General features: G+C 46.0%; 1 protein-coding gene across 7 annotated transcripts in view; it reads right to left on the bottom strand.

Moving 5' to 3' along the window:
- Positions 1-15,540, bottom strand: part of LOC143804107 (uncharacterized) — a 188,447-nt gene that overhangs the window by 93,234 nt on the left and 79,673 nt on the right. For 3 of the 7 annotated variants that reach the window (XM_077281849.1, XM_077281847.1, XM_077281855.1), the window contains exons 2-3: positions 7,020-7,064; positions 1,848-1,916 (exon numbers count right to left, since the gene is read on the bottom strand). The exons of 2 other annotated variants lie outside the window; for them this stretch is intronic. The gene's annotated coding sequence lies outside the window, so the exon portion shown is untranslated. The remainder of the gene's footprint in view (positions 1-1,847; positions 1,917-7,019; positions 7,065-15,540) is intronic. 2 more of the 7 variants (XM_077281851.1, XM_077281850.1) reach the window with 1 other exon arrangement.

Here is a 15,540-nt window from a genome sequence, read left to right as displayed (position 1 = left end):
GCTCTCTCGTTGTGCTGTCATGGCGACTGAATAAAATGAGAAATCGCTGGCCAACTTTTAACCCTTAACTCCCTGATGAAAAAAAAATTTGGGGTACAAAATTGTGCTGATGTAAAGTAGACATGTGGAAAATGTTACTTAAGTATTTTGTGTGACGTGTGATTTAAGGGCATGAAAATTCAAAGTTGGAAAATTGCGAAATTTTCAAAATTTTAGCCAAATTTCCATTTTTTTCAGAAATAAGCGCAGGTAATAAAGAAACTTTACCACAATGTCAGAATCACAGGGATCCATGGAAGCATTCCAGAGTTATAACCTCATAAAAGGGACAGTGGTCAAAATTGTAAAAATTGACCCGGTCAATAACATGCAAACCACCCTGGGGGTAAAGGGGTTAATCTCGTGTATTGCCCCCTCTAACATCAATGACAGCTTGAAGTCTTTTGTGGTAGTTGTAGATGAGGTTCTTTTTTTTCTCAGGTGGTAAAGCTGCCCACTCTTCTTGGCAAAAGTCTCCAGTTCCTGTAATTTCCTGGGCTGTCTAGCATGAGCTGCGCACTTGAGATCTCCCCAGAGTGGCTCAATGATATTGAGGTCAGGAGGCTGAGATGGCCACTCCAGAACCTTCACTTTGTTCTGCTGTAGCCAATGACAGGTCGACTTGGCCTTGTGCTTTGGATTGTTGTCATGTTGGAACGTCCAAGTACGTCCCATGCGCCTCTTCCGGGCTGATGAGTGCAAATTTGCCCCCAGTATTTGCTGATAACATGCTGCATTCATCTTTCCTTCAACTTTGACCAAGTTTCCTGTGCCTTTGTAGCTCTCACATCCCCAAAGCATCAGTGATCCACCTCCGTGCTTTACAGTAGGAATGGTGTTCCTTTCATCACAGGCCTTGTTGACCTCTCTCCAAATGTAACATTTATGGTTGTGGCCAAAAAGTTCAATTTTGGTCTCATCACTCCAAATTACCTTGCTCCAGAAGTTTTGAGGCTTGTCTCTGTGCTGTTTTGTGTATTGTAGGCGAGATACTTTGTGGCATCTGCGCAGTAATGGCTTTCTTCTGGTGACTCGATCATGTAGTCCATTTTTCTTCAAGTGCCTCCTTATTGTGCATCGTGAAACAGCCGCACCGCTAGTTATCAGAGAGAGCAGTATTCCAGCTGATGTTATTTGTGGGTTTTTCTTCGCATCCCAAACAGTTTTCCTGGCAGTTGTGGACGGCATTTTTGTTGGTCTACCTGACTGTGGATTTTTTGTTACAGAGCCCCGGATTTTCCATTTGTTAATCAGTGTGAATGCTGCTGACTGGTATTATCAATTCCTTGGATATCTTTTTGTATCCATTTCCTGTTTTACACAGTTCAACTACCTTTTTCCCGTGAATCTGTTGACAATTCTTTTGCTTTCCCCCATGACTCACAATCCTGAAACGTCAGTGGCTGGATTAAAGATGCAAGAGTCTGTCTGGATCCCTGAAACTCCCTCAGCTTTTATGCACACACTGATTACAAGCAAACAGGTCACAGGTGAGGATGTTACCTTTAGTAGCCATTCAAAAACCCATTTGTGTCAACCTCTGTGCATGTTATCAGGCCAAAATTACCAGGGTGTGTGAACTTTTGATCAGGATCATTTGGATGTTTTGGGTTGTCATTATGATTTAAAAAGAGAAAACACAGTAGTCTGACAATAAATGGCTTCACCCAACCACCAACCATGAGTGGAGAAAAAGTTTTGGTGTTATCAATCATAATCTCTGAAAAAAGGCCAAGAAAGCAAAAATTCTGCCGAGGTATGTAAACTTTTGAGCACAACTGTATGTGCGGTGTTCATGCGTTTTTTACCTGCATATTTTCCATATCTGATGCAGTTCTAATGGGAAACTCGACACATAAAACTCATTGCTTAACGCTCTGTAAAACAGAAAAAACCACGGTCAGGAGATTTCTATAAATGTATCCGCTTTACTGGAACTGTAAAATGTCTTTTCACCAAAATACGCAAAGTGAAGAAATCGCTAAAAACTCATCATGGGACCTTCCCCTTACAGGTGTGCATCCAGCATTCAGAATGACACAGCTTAAAACAGTTTATTCTTTATAGCTAATACATCAATTAAAAAAACACCAAACTAAAAATAAACTTTACTGGAGAGGTGTCACTGCATAACACGATGCATTGGCGTTCTCTAGGATCCTTCATGCAAGAACTGACATCCGCCAATAAAAAGCTCGGTGTAACCAGGTAACATTGGTTACATGGGGAATCCTGTATGTGTCGGCATGAGAAGCCCATGTGTATACCTAGGCCAATTGTAATCCTAGTGTCCCTGTAACCAGGCAACATCAGTAACTATACAGTGACGACTATATGCCGCCATCAGCTGCGCAAGAGCATAGAGTACCACCTAAAGCCACAGTGTCGTACTCATCAGGCAACAGTGCTCTACACCATTAGGGCTAGCTCTCACTACCTCATGTGGTCCACAGTGACTGCTCTACACCATTAGGGCTAGCTCTCACTACCTCATGTGGTCCACAGTGACTGCTCTACGCCATTAGGGCTAGCTCTCACTACCTCATGTGGTCCACAGTGACTGCTCTACGCCATTAGGGCTAGCTCTCACTACCTCATGTGGTCCACAGTGACTGCTCTAGGCCAATAGGGCTAGCTCTCACTACCTCTTGTGGTCCACAGTGACTGCTCTACGCCATTAGGGTTAGCTCTCACTACCTCATGTGGTCCACAGTGACTGCTCTACACCATTAGGGCTAGCTCTCACTACCTCTTGTGGTCCACAGTCTGACTACTCTACACCATTAGGGCTAGCTCTCACTACCTATTGTGGTCCACAGTGACTGCTCTACACCATTAGGGTTAGCTCTCACTACCTCATGTAGTCCACAGTGACTGCTCTACGCCATTAGGGCTAGCTCTCACTACCTCATGTGGTCCACAGTGACTGCTCTAGGCCAATAGGGCTAGCTCTCACTACCTCTTGTGGTCCACAGTGACTGCTCTACGCCATTAGGGTTAGCTCTCACTACCTCATGTGGTCCACAGTGACTGCTCTACACCATTAGGGCTAGCTCTCACTACCTCTTGTGGTCCACAGTCTGACTACTCTACACCATTAGGGCTAGCTCTCACTACCTATTGTGGTCCACAGTGACTGCTCTACACCATTAGGGTTAGCTCTCACTACCTCATGTAGTCCACAGTGACTGCTCTACGCCATTAGGGCTAGCTCTCACTACCTCTTGTGGTCCACAGTCTGACTGCTCTACACCATTAGGGTTAGCTCTCACTACCTCATGTGGTCCACAGTGACTGCTCTACGCCATTAGGGCTAGCTCTCACTACCTCATGTGGTCCACAGTGACTGCTCTACGCCATTAGGGCTAGCTCTCACTACCTCATGTGGTCCACACTGACTGCTCTACGCCATTAGGGCTAGCTCTCACTACCTCATGTGGTCCACAGTGACTGCTCTACGCCATTAGGGCTAGCTCTCACTACCTCATGTGGTCCACAGTGACTGCTCTACGCCATTAGGGCTAGCTCTCACTACCTCATGTGGTCCACAGTGACTGCTCTACGCCATTAGGGCTAGCTCTCACTACCTCTTGTGGTCCACAGTCTGACTACTCTACACCATTAGGGTTAGCTCTCACTACCTATTGTGGTCCACAGTGACTGCTCTACGCCATTAGGGCTAGCTCTTACTACCTCTTGTGGTCCACAGTCTGACTACTCTACACCATTAGGGCTAGCTCTCACTACCTATTGTGGTCCACAGTGACTGCTCTACGCCATTAGGGTTAGCTCTCACTACCTCATGTGGTCCACAGTGACTGCTCTATGCCATTAGGGCTAGCTCTCACTACCTCTTGTGGTCCACAGTCTGACTACTCTACACCATTAGGGCTAGCTCTCACTACCTCTTGTGGTCCACAGTGACTGCTCTACACCATTAGGGTTAGCTCTCACTACCTCATGTGGTCCACAGTGACTGCTCTACGCCATTAGGGCTAGCTCTCACTACCTCTTGTGGTCCACAGTGACTGCTCTACGCCATTAGGGTTAGCTCTCACTACCTCTTGTGGTCCACAGTGACTGCTCTACACCATTAGGGCTAGCTCTCACTACCTCTTGTGGTCCACAGTGACTGCTCTACACCATTAGGGTTAGCTCTCACTACGTCTTGTGGTCCACAGTGACTGCTCTAAGCCATTAGGGCTAGCTCTCACTACCTCTTGTGGTCCACAGTGACTGCTCTAGGCCAATAGGGCTAGCTCTCACTACCTCATGTGGTCCACAGTGACTGCTCTACGCCATTAGGGCTAGCTCTCACTACCTCTTGTGGTCCACAGTGACTGCTCTACGCCATTAGGGCTAGCTCTCACTACCTCATGTGGTCCACAGTGACTGCTCTACACCATTAGGGTTAGCTCTCACTACCTCTTGTGGTCCACAGTGACTGCTCTACGCCATTAGGGTTAGCTCTCACTACCTCTTGTGGTCCACAGTGACTGCTCTACACCATTAGGGCTAGCTCTCACTACCTCTTGTGGTCCACCGTGACTGCTCTACACCATTAGGGTTAGCTCTCACTACGTCTTGTGGTCCACAGTGACTGCTCTAAGCCATTAGGGCTAGCTCTCACTACCTCTAGTGGTCCACAGTGACTGCTCTACGCCATTAGGGTTAGCTCTCACTACCTCTTGTGGTCCACAGTGACTGCTCTACGCCATTAGGGTTAGCTCTCACTACCTGTTGTGGTCCACAGTGACTGCTCTACACCATTAAGGTTAGCTCTCACTATCTCTAGTGGTCCACAGTGACTGCTCTACACCATTAGGGTTAGCTCTCACTACCTTTTGTGGTCCACAGTGACTTCTCTACACCATTAGGGTTAGCTCTCACTACCTCTTGTGGTCCACAGTCTGACTGCTCTACACCATTAGTGTTAGCTCTCACTACCTCTAGTGGTCCACAGTGACTCCTCTATGCCATTAGGGTTAGCTCTCACTACCTCTTGTGGTCCACAGTCTGACTGCTCTACACCATTAGGGCTAGCTCTCACTACCTCTTGTGGTCCACAGTCTGACTGCTCTACACTATTAGGGTTAGCTCTCACTACCTATTGTGGTCCACAGTGACTGCTCTACTCCATTAGGGTTAGCTCTCACTACCTCTTGTGGTCCACAGTGACTCCTCTACACCATTAGGGTTAGCTCTCACAACCTCTTGGTCCACAGTGACTGCTCTACGCCATTAGGGTTAGCTCTCATTACCTCTTGTGGTTCACACTGACTACTCTACGCCATTAGGGCTAGCTCTCACTACCTCTTGTGGTCCACAGTGACTGCTCTACACCATTAGGGTTAGCTCTCACTACCTCTTGTGCTCCACAGTGACTGCTCTACGCCATTAGGGTTAGCTCTCACTACCTCTTGTGTTCCACAGTCTGACTGCTCTACACCATTAGGGCTAGCTCTCACTACCTATTGTGGTCCACAGTGACTGCTCTACGCCATTAGGGCTAGCTCTCACTACCTCTAGTGGTCCACAGTGACTGCTCTACACCATTAGGGGTTAGCTCTCACTACCTCTTGTGTTCCACAGTCTGACTGCTCTACACCATTAGGGCTAGCTCTCACTACCTATTGTGGTCCACAGTGACTGCTCTACGCTATTAGGGCTAGCTCTCACTACCTCATGTAGTCCACAGTCTGACTGCTCTACACCATTAGGGCTAGCTCTCACTACCTCTAGTGGACCACAGTGACTGCTCTACACCATTAGGGTTAGCTCTCACTACCTCTAGTGGTCCACAGTGACTGCTCTACGCCATTAGGGCTAGCTTTCACTACCTCTAGTGGTCCACAGTGACTGCTCTACGCCATTAGGGCTAGCTTTCACTACCTCTAGTGGTCCACAGTGACTGCTCTACGCCATTAGGGTTAGCTCTCACTACCTCTTGTGGTCCACAGTGACTGCTCTACACCATTAGGGTTAGCTCTCACTACCTATTGTGGTCCACAGTGACTGCTCTACGCCATTAGGGCTAGCTCTCACTACCTCTTGTGGTCCACAGTCTGACTGCTCTACACCATTAGGGTTAGCTCTCACTAGCTCTTGTGGTCCACAGTGACTGCTCTACGCCATTAGGGCTAGCTCTCACTACCTCTAGTGGTCCACAGTGACTGCTCTACGCCATTAGGATTAGCTCTCACTACCTCATGTGGTCCACAGTGACTGCTCTACGCCATTAGGGTTAGCTCTCACTACCTCTTGTGGTCCACAGTCTGACTACTCTACACCATTAGGGCTAGCTCTCACTACCTATTGTGGTCCACAGTGACTGCTCTACACCATTAGGGTTAGCTCTCACTAGCTCTTGTGGTCCACAGTGACTGCTCTACGCCATTAGGGCTAGCTCTCACTACCTCTAGTGGTCCACAGTGACTGCTCTACGCCATTAGGATTAGCTCTCACTACCTCTTGTGGTCCAGTCTGACTGCTCTACCTGTTCAGATCCCTTATTGTATGCCAGAGACATCTCTCCTCCACACTCTACAGCTCCCCTGCCGATCACCTCCAAGTGTCCCAACAATTCATGAAAATCTACCTGCCACCACCAATCGTTTATACAGGCTGAATGGATGCCCGTTACAGGAAGCGCATGGCTTCAGGGGCGCAATTTACAGAGCAAGAGGAGCAGAACTATTACATTATAGATTTAATCCAGAAAGATAGGCAGCGTTTATAAAAATATACAAAGATGTTACAAGATGGACAAAAAGGATATATAATTGCATAAAATAAAACAAGACATGCATTAAACCTGAAATGGCTTTTATGAAGGGGAGCTCATCGATTTTGGAAATGGACCAAACTACAGTAAACTGCATCTCCCAGGACTGAATGATACTGTCCTTTGTCTAAGAACATGGAAGAGGCCAGGAGCCATGTGGTGAGCTGCATCACATGCTACATGTTCAGGGACTTACCAGTGGAAAAGCCAATCTTCACATGCCAGAAATGCAGCTTGTGTCCTGTTGGAGGAAAAGTTGCAAAGTCTAAAAGACTGTGGTGTTTCCTGATGAAGGGGTATGAGACCCCTGAAACGTGTTGAATAAAACCACTGTGAATCGACTACATTTCTCCTGAAATTCATCCCAGCAGCAGCGCGGAATTTTAACTACGAATTTCTCAATGAATACAGTAAAGTCTAAAAGAGAGATTGAAAATCATTAACCCCTTAACGACCGCCAATACACCTTTTAACGGCGGTAGTTAAGGGTACTTAAACCACAGTGCCTTTAAACGGCACTGTGGAAAAAGTGTATAGCGCCCCCCAGAGTTGGATTTTCTCTGGGGTCTTGGCTGCCGGGGGTAGCATTGACCCCAGAGAACATGATTTGGGCCGGTTTTTACCGACCCCCGGGTTGCGATCGCCAGTATTAACTGTATAACTGCGACCGCAAAAAATGTAAATTAATTTCTGTCCTCTGATGTGATCACACATCAGAGGACAGAGAAATAGGGTCCCCAATCCCCCTGATACTTACCAGCGTCTCCCAGTGTCCCTGGTTCCCCCCACAGGTGCTGGTGGCATCTTCTTCCGGTAAGAAAATGGCAGGCGCATGTGCAGTGCGCCTGCCGAGATCTGCCAGCCGGCAACAATAGGAAGATTTTTCCTATTTGTTCTTTTTGGTCACTGTGATAGACCCCATCACAGTGATCAAAATAAACAAATAAATAGTAAATAAACCCCCCTTTATCACCCCCTTAGTTAGGGAAAAATAATAAAGAAAACATATTTATTACCATTAGGGTTAGAGTTGGGATTAGGGTTTGGGTTTAGGTTAGGGTTGTGATTAGGGGTGTGTTGGGGTTAGAATTGGGAGGTTTCCACTATTTAGGCACATCAGGGGTCTCCAAACGCGACATGGTGCCATTGATTCCAGCCAATTTTGTGTTCAAAAAGTCAAATGGTGCTCTCTCCCTTCTGAGCTCTGCCGTGCGACTAGACAGAATTTTTATGCCCTTAAATCCGAGTGTTAAGTCACACAAAATAGTTAATAAATAACATTTCCCACATGTCTACTTTATATCAGAACAATTTTGGAAACATCATTTTTTTTTTGTTAGGAAGTTATAAGGGTTATAAGTTGATCAGAGATTTCTCATTTTTACAACAAAATTTACAAAACCATTTTTTTTTTTTTTTAGGGACCACATCACACTTGTGATGTCACTCCTTTGAGGGGTGTACATGACAGAAAATACCCAAAATAGACACCATTCTAAAAACTGCGTCCCTCAAGGTGCTCAAAACCACATTTAAGAAGTTTATTACCCCTTTACGTGCTTCACAGTAAACAATATGGAGGGAAAAAATGTTTTTTTTAACAAAAATTTTAATTCATTTTATTTTCACAAGTGTAAAAAGAGAAAATGAACCACAAAAGTTGTACAATTTGTCCTGAGTATGCCTATACCCCATATGTGGGGGAACCACTGTTTGGGTGCATGGCAGAGCTCAGAAGGGAGGAGCACTGTTTGACTTTCAATGCAAAATTGGCTGGAATTGAGATCGGACGCCATGTTGCATTTGCGGAGCCCCTGATGTGCCTAAACAGTGGAAACCCCCCACAAGTGACACCATTTTGGAAACTAGATCCCTCAAGGAACTTGTCTAGATGTATGGTGAGCACTTTGAACCCCCAAGTGCTTCACAGAAGTTTATAACGCAGAGTTCTGAAAATAAAAAAAATCATATTTTTCCACAAAAATTATCTTTTCACCCCCAAATTTTTATTTTCACAAGGGTAAGAGGAGAAATTGGACCCCAAAAGCTGTTGTCCAATTTGTCCTGAGTACGTGGATACCTCATATGTGGGAGAAAACTACTGTTTGGGTGCACGGCAGAGCTTGGAAGGGTCATGGGGGATTCCCTTTTGAGAGGAACAGAGGCCGCTATCTGCAGACCGGATATAACCTCAAGAGAAATGTGCCGTCTACCAGGTGCAAAAATTAAAGATGTGTGTGACAGGAAATCAGGATTCTTCAGACATACAGACGACCACCCATTCCTGATAATACAGGTGGGGACAAAAGACACCACAAGAAAGGACCTGGAAACCATCTGCAGTGACTTTGAAAACTTAAGTAAGAAAGTGAAAGAACTGGGAGCACAGGTAGTCTTCTCTCCAACCTCCCAGTGGATGACCATGGAACAAGGAGGTGGAATAAGATTCTGCAGGTGAACAACTGGCTACGTTGATGGTGCCGTCAGAAAGGATTTGGGTTTCTGGATCATGGAGTGAATTACCTATAGAATAGTCAGCTTGCTAGAGATGGGGTGCACCTTACGAAGACTGGAAAACATGTATTTGGAAGTCGCCTTGCTACACTGATCAGGAGAGCTTTAACCTAGAACAGTGTTTCTCAACTCCAGTCCTCAAGACCCCACAACAGGTCATGTTTTCATGATTTCCTTAGTATTTCACAGGTAATAATTTCATCACCTGCTCAACCATTAATTCCCTCGCGTATGCAATACTAAGGAAATCCTGAAAACATGACCTGTTGTGGGGTCTTGAGGACTGGAGTTGAGAAACACTGTTCTAGGTTAAAGCTCTCCTGATCAGTGTAGCAAGGCGACTTCCAAATACATGTTTTCCAGTCTTCGTAAGGTGCACCCCATCTCTAGCAATCTGACGATCACATAGGTAAGAGGAACAGTGACCTAAAACAATGTGGGAAGGGAAGCAAGAGGCCAAAACAAGACATGCACCTGACAAATACTATTGAGAACTCTGCTATTAGAAGTGGAAAGGAAGAACAAAGACAAAAAAACTAAGTAATAGAGAAGCCAATCACAAACTGAAATGTTTCTATACAAATGCACAGAGCATGGGCAGCAAACAAGGAGAATTGGAACTACTAACACTGGAGAAGAAATATGAGGTCATTGGAATCACTGACACTTGGTGGGACGATACACACGATTGGAATACAAGGCTAGAAGGGTAAGAGACTTAGTGGGAACCTCTCAGCAGGGTTGTGCACAGTAACCTACACAGTGTCAGATCGGCGCCATTACTCTGAATACAATGATACCTCGCGGAGATCGCCAACAGCTGCTACTGCACAGGTGGTGCTATCTTGGAGGAGGACATTTTCTTCCTCTCCAGCAAGATAGCACCGCCGGCGCAAGAGCAGCTACCGGATCTCTATACAAACCGATAGCTGCTACTGCGCAGCCAGCCCGTCGCCATTTTCAAAATAACTTTTTTCCCCTCGCTCAAGTAAATTTGCAAATGGGATTAAGTGCACAGAAATCATGCGACTATGCTGCAGCGCAAAGGCCACATATGTGCGGATATTCAATATGCAAACTAGGGGGCGGGGCAGCGAGGGGTCAGTGACCTGTCAGCAGTCTGCATTATGAATCTATAATCAGAGCACCACATAGATGAACCCCAACGTAAGGCACGAGCATATCATTAACACAAAACTGAAAGTAAAGATTCCACAACAACCACAGGACGGATTTAATCACCAAGTATCGTTGTATTCAGCATAACGGTGCAGACCCGACACTGTGTGTAGTTACTGAGCACAATCCTGCTGACAGGTTCCCTGTAATAATCGGGGAGGAGGTGTTCTATCGAATGTTAGAAAAGCGTATATCTACAGAGAGATCCAAGCTTCAGAGACTTCTACTGGGTAAGAATACGATGAGAGAACAATAGAAAGGACACCATTGTAGGTGCTTACTACAGGCCACGCGGGCAAGCTGAAGATATGGATGAACTCTTTATGCATCAAATGGCCAAGTTCTCCAAAAAAATATGACAGTGGTCATGGGAGATTTCAACTATCCAGACATTTGGGAATCAATCTCAGAAAAAAGTAACAGGTCCAACAAAATCTTATCCTCTCTTGCTGACAACTTTATCTTCCAAAAGGTAGTGGAGAAAACAAGGGGATCTGCTACCATGGATCTAATCCTTATAATCAGGGAGGAAATGGAGGAGGAGGTAAGAGTGGCTGGAGCCTAGGAGGCAACGATCATGCTATCATAGTATATTGGATAACTAGAGGAGGAAGACCACTGGGTAAATCTGACATGGAGAAGGACTTGGGGATCCTCGTTAATGATAAACTTACCTGGAGCAGCCAGTGCCAGGCAGCGGCTGCCAAGGCAAACAGGAGCATGGGGTGCATTAAAAGAGGTCTGGATACACATGATGAGAGCATTATACTGCCTCTGTACAAATCCCTGGTTAGACCGCACATGGAGTACTGTGTACAGTTTTGGGCACCGGTTCTCAGGAAGGATATAATGGAACTAGAGCGAGGATAAAGGAGGGCAACAAAATTAATAAAGGGGATGGGAGAACTACAATACCCAGAGAGATTAGCACAATTATTCAGTCTAGAAAAAAAGAGGACCGAGAGTCGATCTAATAACCATATAGAAGTATAAAAGGGGACAATACAAATATCTATCCGAGGATCTGTTTATACCAAGGAAGGTGACGGGCACAAGGGGGCGTTCTCTGCGTCTGGAGGAGAGAAGGTTTTTCCACCAACATAGAAGAGGATTCTTTACTGTTAGGGCAGTGAGAATCTGGAATTGCTTGCCTGAGGATGTGGTGATGGCAAACTCAGTCGAAGGGTTCAGGAGAGGCCTGGATGTCTTCCTGGAGTGAAACAATATTGTATCATACAATTATTAGGTTCTTTAGAAGGACGTAGATCTGGGGGTTTATTCTGACGGAATGTAGGCTGAACTGGATGGACAAATGTCTTTTTTTTTGGCCTTGCTAACTATGGTACTATGTTAAGACCAGGGAGGACTCATTTCAAGATTGGATTTTGGAAAGGCAGGTTTTAAAGGGACTCAGAAAGAGGATAGGAGGGATCCAATGACTGCATGTCCTTAAAGTTCATTGTAAGCAATAGATCTTGGGATTATAATCATATCCACAATTGGATGTATTTACGTGCTGAGATAATCTTATAATTGCGCCCCTGCTGTGTCCTGGGTAATGGCTGTGTCTGCCCGTACAGGGACCTGGTCTGATCACACCACATCTCCTGGGCGGTGGGGAAAGTGTACAGACATTAAAGCTCGGGGCAGCCATCGATTCTTTATTTGAAGTAAAACACTGATTAATAAACAGGCAGAGAAATGTTTTACATTGCAAAAATAAACGGCTGCGATCCGCTGCTGTAATCACTGTATACTCTTTTCCTCCTCCCCCGCCCAGGAGCTGTGGTAGGATCAGACCATGTTCCTGTATGGTCAGACACAGCCATTACACAGTACACAGGGGAGGCACATTTATAAGATTATCTCAGCACAGGAACATTTTATTTAACCCCTTTTACATACTTTTGTAAACACTGCCTGATCTTTTTGGAGTAAAAGCTATATTTACAAGTCTCATTCTCCTTCCTCTAAAACGTACCTCCTCTGAAGTAAATTAAGCTACTGATTGGGTTGGCTCCTGACCCGCTATTAGTCATAGGAATAGGAGCTGGTGGCAGAAGATCATACGGAGCTCATTGGGTAACGCTGGCAGTGACAGAATGGGGTTTATAAGTATATTACTCGGCTGGGAATAATCATATCACCCCCACGGCAGCATGCCCAATAGCCAGTACACGAGCAGGCAGCCTTTCTGGCGACTAATTATCCTAGGTGCAGTTCCCTGACTGACCTTAGGTTAAGTGGGGTGCCAGAGAGCTGCAAGCTCCAAACTGGAACTGGGAAGTGGGATATAAATAAATCCCTGAAGAACTGGGGCAACCAAACACTCCCAGTTCATAACACATTGGTGGCAGCAGTGGGAGGATAAAAACACCCCCCCTGTGATTCATGACAGGGCTATTAGAATCATTCTTGCCTTGTCCTTCCGTACTTTCCTCAGAACTGCCGGGATCAGGGCAATTGGCGGATAGGCGTATGCTAGATGGTAATTCCATGGAATCATGAAGGCATCTAGAGCCACTGGGTTCCCTGTGGGTTCTATCGAACAGAAGGCGTCGACCTTCCGGTTCTGTTGGCGAACAGATCTATGGCTGGGTACCCCCACTTTTCTGCAATCTGAATGAACACCGTTTGACTCAGCTCCCACTTGCCCTGCCTTAGCTGGACCAGCTCAGAAAATCTGCCCTGCGATTCTCTACCCCCTTTATATGGAGCGCCGACAGAGAGCTCAAGTTGTCCTCGGCTAGCTGAAAAATGGACCTCGTTAGATCCATAAGCGGGCGAGCTTAGGGTTAGGGTGATTCAAATACGCTACCACTACTCATTTGTCCAAGAATACTCTCACGTGGTGTGACCGGAGAGTGGTCAAGAATTCTAAGAGAGCGAACTTCACTGCTAACAGTTCTTTCATGTTTAAGGATACCGATCTTAGCTCCCCTGTCCAGAACCCCTGAGTTATCTGATCGTTCAGATGAGCCCCCTATCCCCTGGGGCTTGCGTCTGTAGTCAAGACCTGGGAGATTGGAAACACCCAAGGAACGCCTCGAGTTAAATTGTCTATGTTCATCCACCATTCTAGTGAGTTATTCTTGATGACATGGTTAACCGCCCTTCTAAATTTCCTGCTGACAATATTTCCCTACTGTAAAACTCTGGTATGTGCCTGAACCCATTGGACAGCTGGGATACAAGATGTCATGGACCCTAGAAGTGACATTACCTTTCCCAAGGTTGTGGTTGGGAGGTCCCTTGCTCACGATACCAGTTATATCATCTTGTGATCCTTTTCTTCAGGGAGGCGACACTCCTGTTTGAGTCCAGTATAATGCCTAGGTGTCCTTGTAACTGACTCAGCATGACTCTCGATTTCCGTAGATTTAGAAGCCAACCTAAGTTGGTTAAACAATTCATAACTCTCTCTAACTGGTCTTTGCAGTGTCGGGGGGAATTGCCTATTATCAAGAAGTGGTCTAGGTGAGGAACTATCAGGATATCTTGCTCCCTCAAGTGTGCCATTACCTCCACCACTACCTTGGTGAATACCCTTGGAGCGATGGCTAGACCAAATGGAAGGGCTTTGAATTGGCAATGTCTTATCCCCCCCTGCATGGTGACTGTCACCCTGAGGAATTTGTAATAGTCCTTGTGGATGGGGATGTGATTGTTTTAGATCTAAAAGACGCACACTGTCAGGAAACAAGGAAATAGCATTTTCACTGATGACTTTATTGTTTCCATCTTGAAGGATTGCACTTTCAGACATTTGTTCAACTTTCTTAAGTTTATAATTGTCCAGAAAGTCCCATCCGGCTTTCACCTTAGGAAAAGAGGGGAGTAAAACCCTTTGCCACTTGCTTGGTGAGGGATTCCTGAAGAACAGCCTTCTCTACTAGACCCAGAATCTCCCATTCTAAGGCTAGTTGTTCCTATTTTGAGGATCTCCCAGGAGGCACTATGAAGGATGGGTGGGGAAGGGAATGGAAATCCAGTTATAGGCCTGATTTTATCAAATCCAAAATCCACGCACTGTTGGTTATTTTTTCCCTGGTCGGGAGAAAGAAAGACAACCTCCCCCCACCTGGGAACAAAAACCCTCATTGGGTTTGCTTTTTATGGTCGATGGGTTGAACATGAACCCCTTGCCTCTATCCCTAATATCTTCCCATTTATCCTGTGGATTTTTGGGGGTTTCCAAACTACTGCAGTGCGCAGGTGCCGGGAAAGGTCAGAGAGGCCCAGAACCTGCGCACTGCAGTACTTTGCTCTGCCCTCAACAGGGCAAATCAGTACTCCTGCGCCGGGGTTGCAGCGTGAATGCAAGAAGAGGACGTGATCGTAAGGAGATGGGAGGCTGTTGTGAATTCTGTTCTCGAACTCCCTCCTGTGGTCATGAATGGTACTTCGGCGAGTTCTGTCCATGGACTCCCTCTGGTGGCTGTGAGTGGAGCTGCTGGTTCTGAGGTTCCTTCTCCAGCTGACCTCATTTAGTTCTAGGCTGGCTGCTCTATTTAACTCCACTCAGATCATTACTTGATGCCAGCTGTCAATGTTCTAGTACTGGTTCAGTTCTCTCTTGGATCTTGCAGATGACCTGTCTACTCCAGCAAAAGCTAAGTCCCTGCTAGTTAAATTGTTTATCTCTGTTTTCTGTCCAGCTTGCTATCATGATTTTGCCAAGCTAGCTGGAAGCTCTGGGATGCAGAGTGGCACCTCCGCACCGTGAGTCGGTGCGGGGGTCTCTTTTGCACACTCTGCGTGGTTTTTATAGTTTTTTGTGCTGACAGCAAAGTTGCCTTTTCTATCCTCAGTCTATCTAGTAAGTCTGGCCTCCTTTGCTGAAACCTATTTCATTCCTGTGTTTGTGACTTCCATCTTAACTCACAGTTAATATTTGTGGGGGGCTGCCTGTTTTCTTTGGGGAATTTCTCTGAGGCAAGGTAGGCTTTATTTTCTATCTTTAGGGGTAGTTAGCTCTTAGGCTGTGAAGAGGCGTCTAGGCAGAGTCAGGTACGCTCCACGGC

Source organism: Ranitomeya variabilis, chromosome 2, assembly GCF_051348905.1.
Source record: "Ranitomeya variabilis isolate aRanVar5 chromosome 2, aRanVar5.hap1, whole genome shotgun sequence".
In the NCBI taxonomy this organism is placed as follows: Eukaryota; Metazoa; Chordata; class Amphibia; order Anura; family Dendrobatidae; genus Ranitomeya; species Ranitomeya variabilis.
Note: the sequence above shows the minus strand (reverse complement) of the source record. Positions and strands in the feature narration are given on the sequence as shown.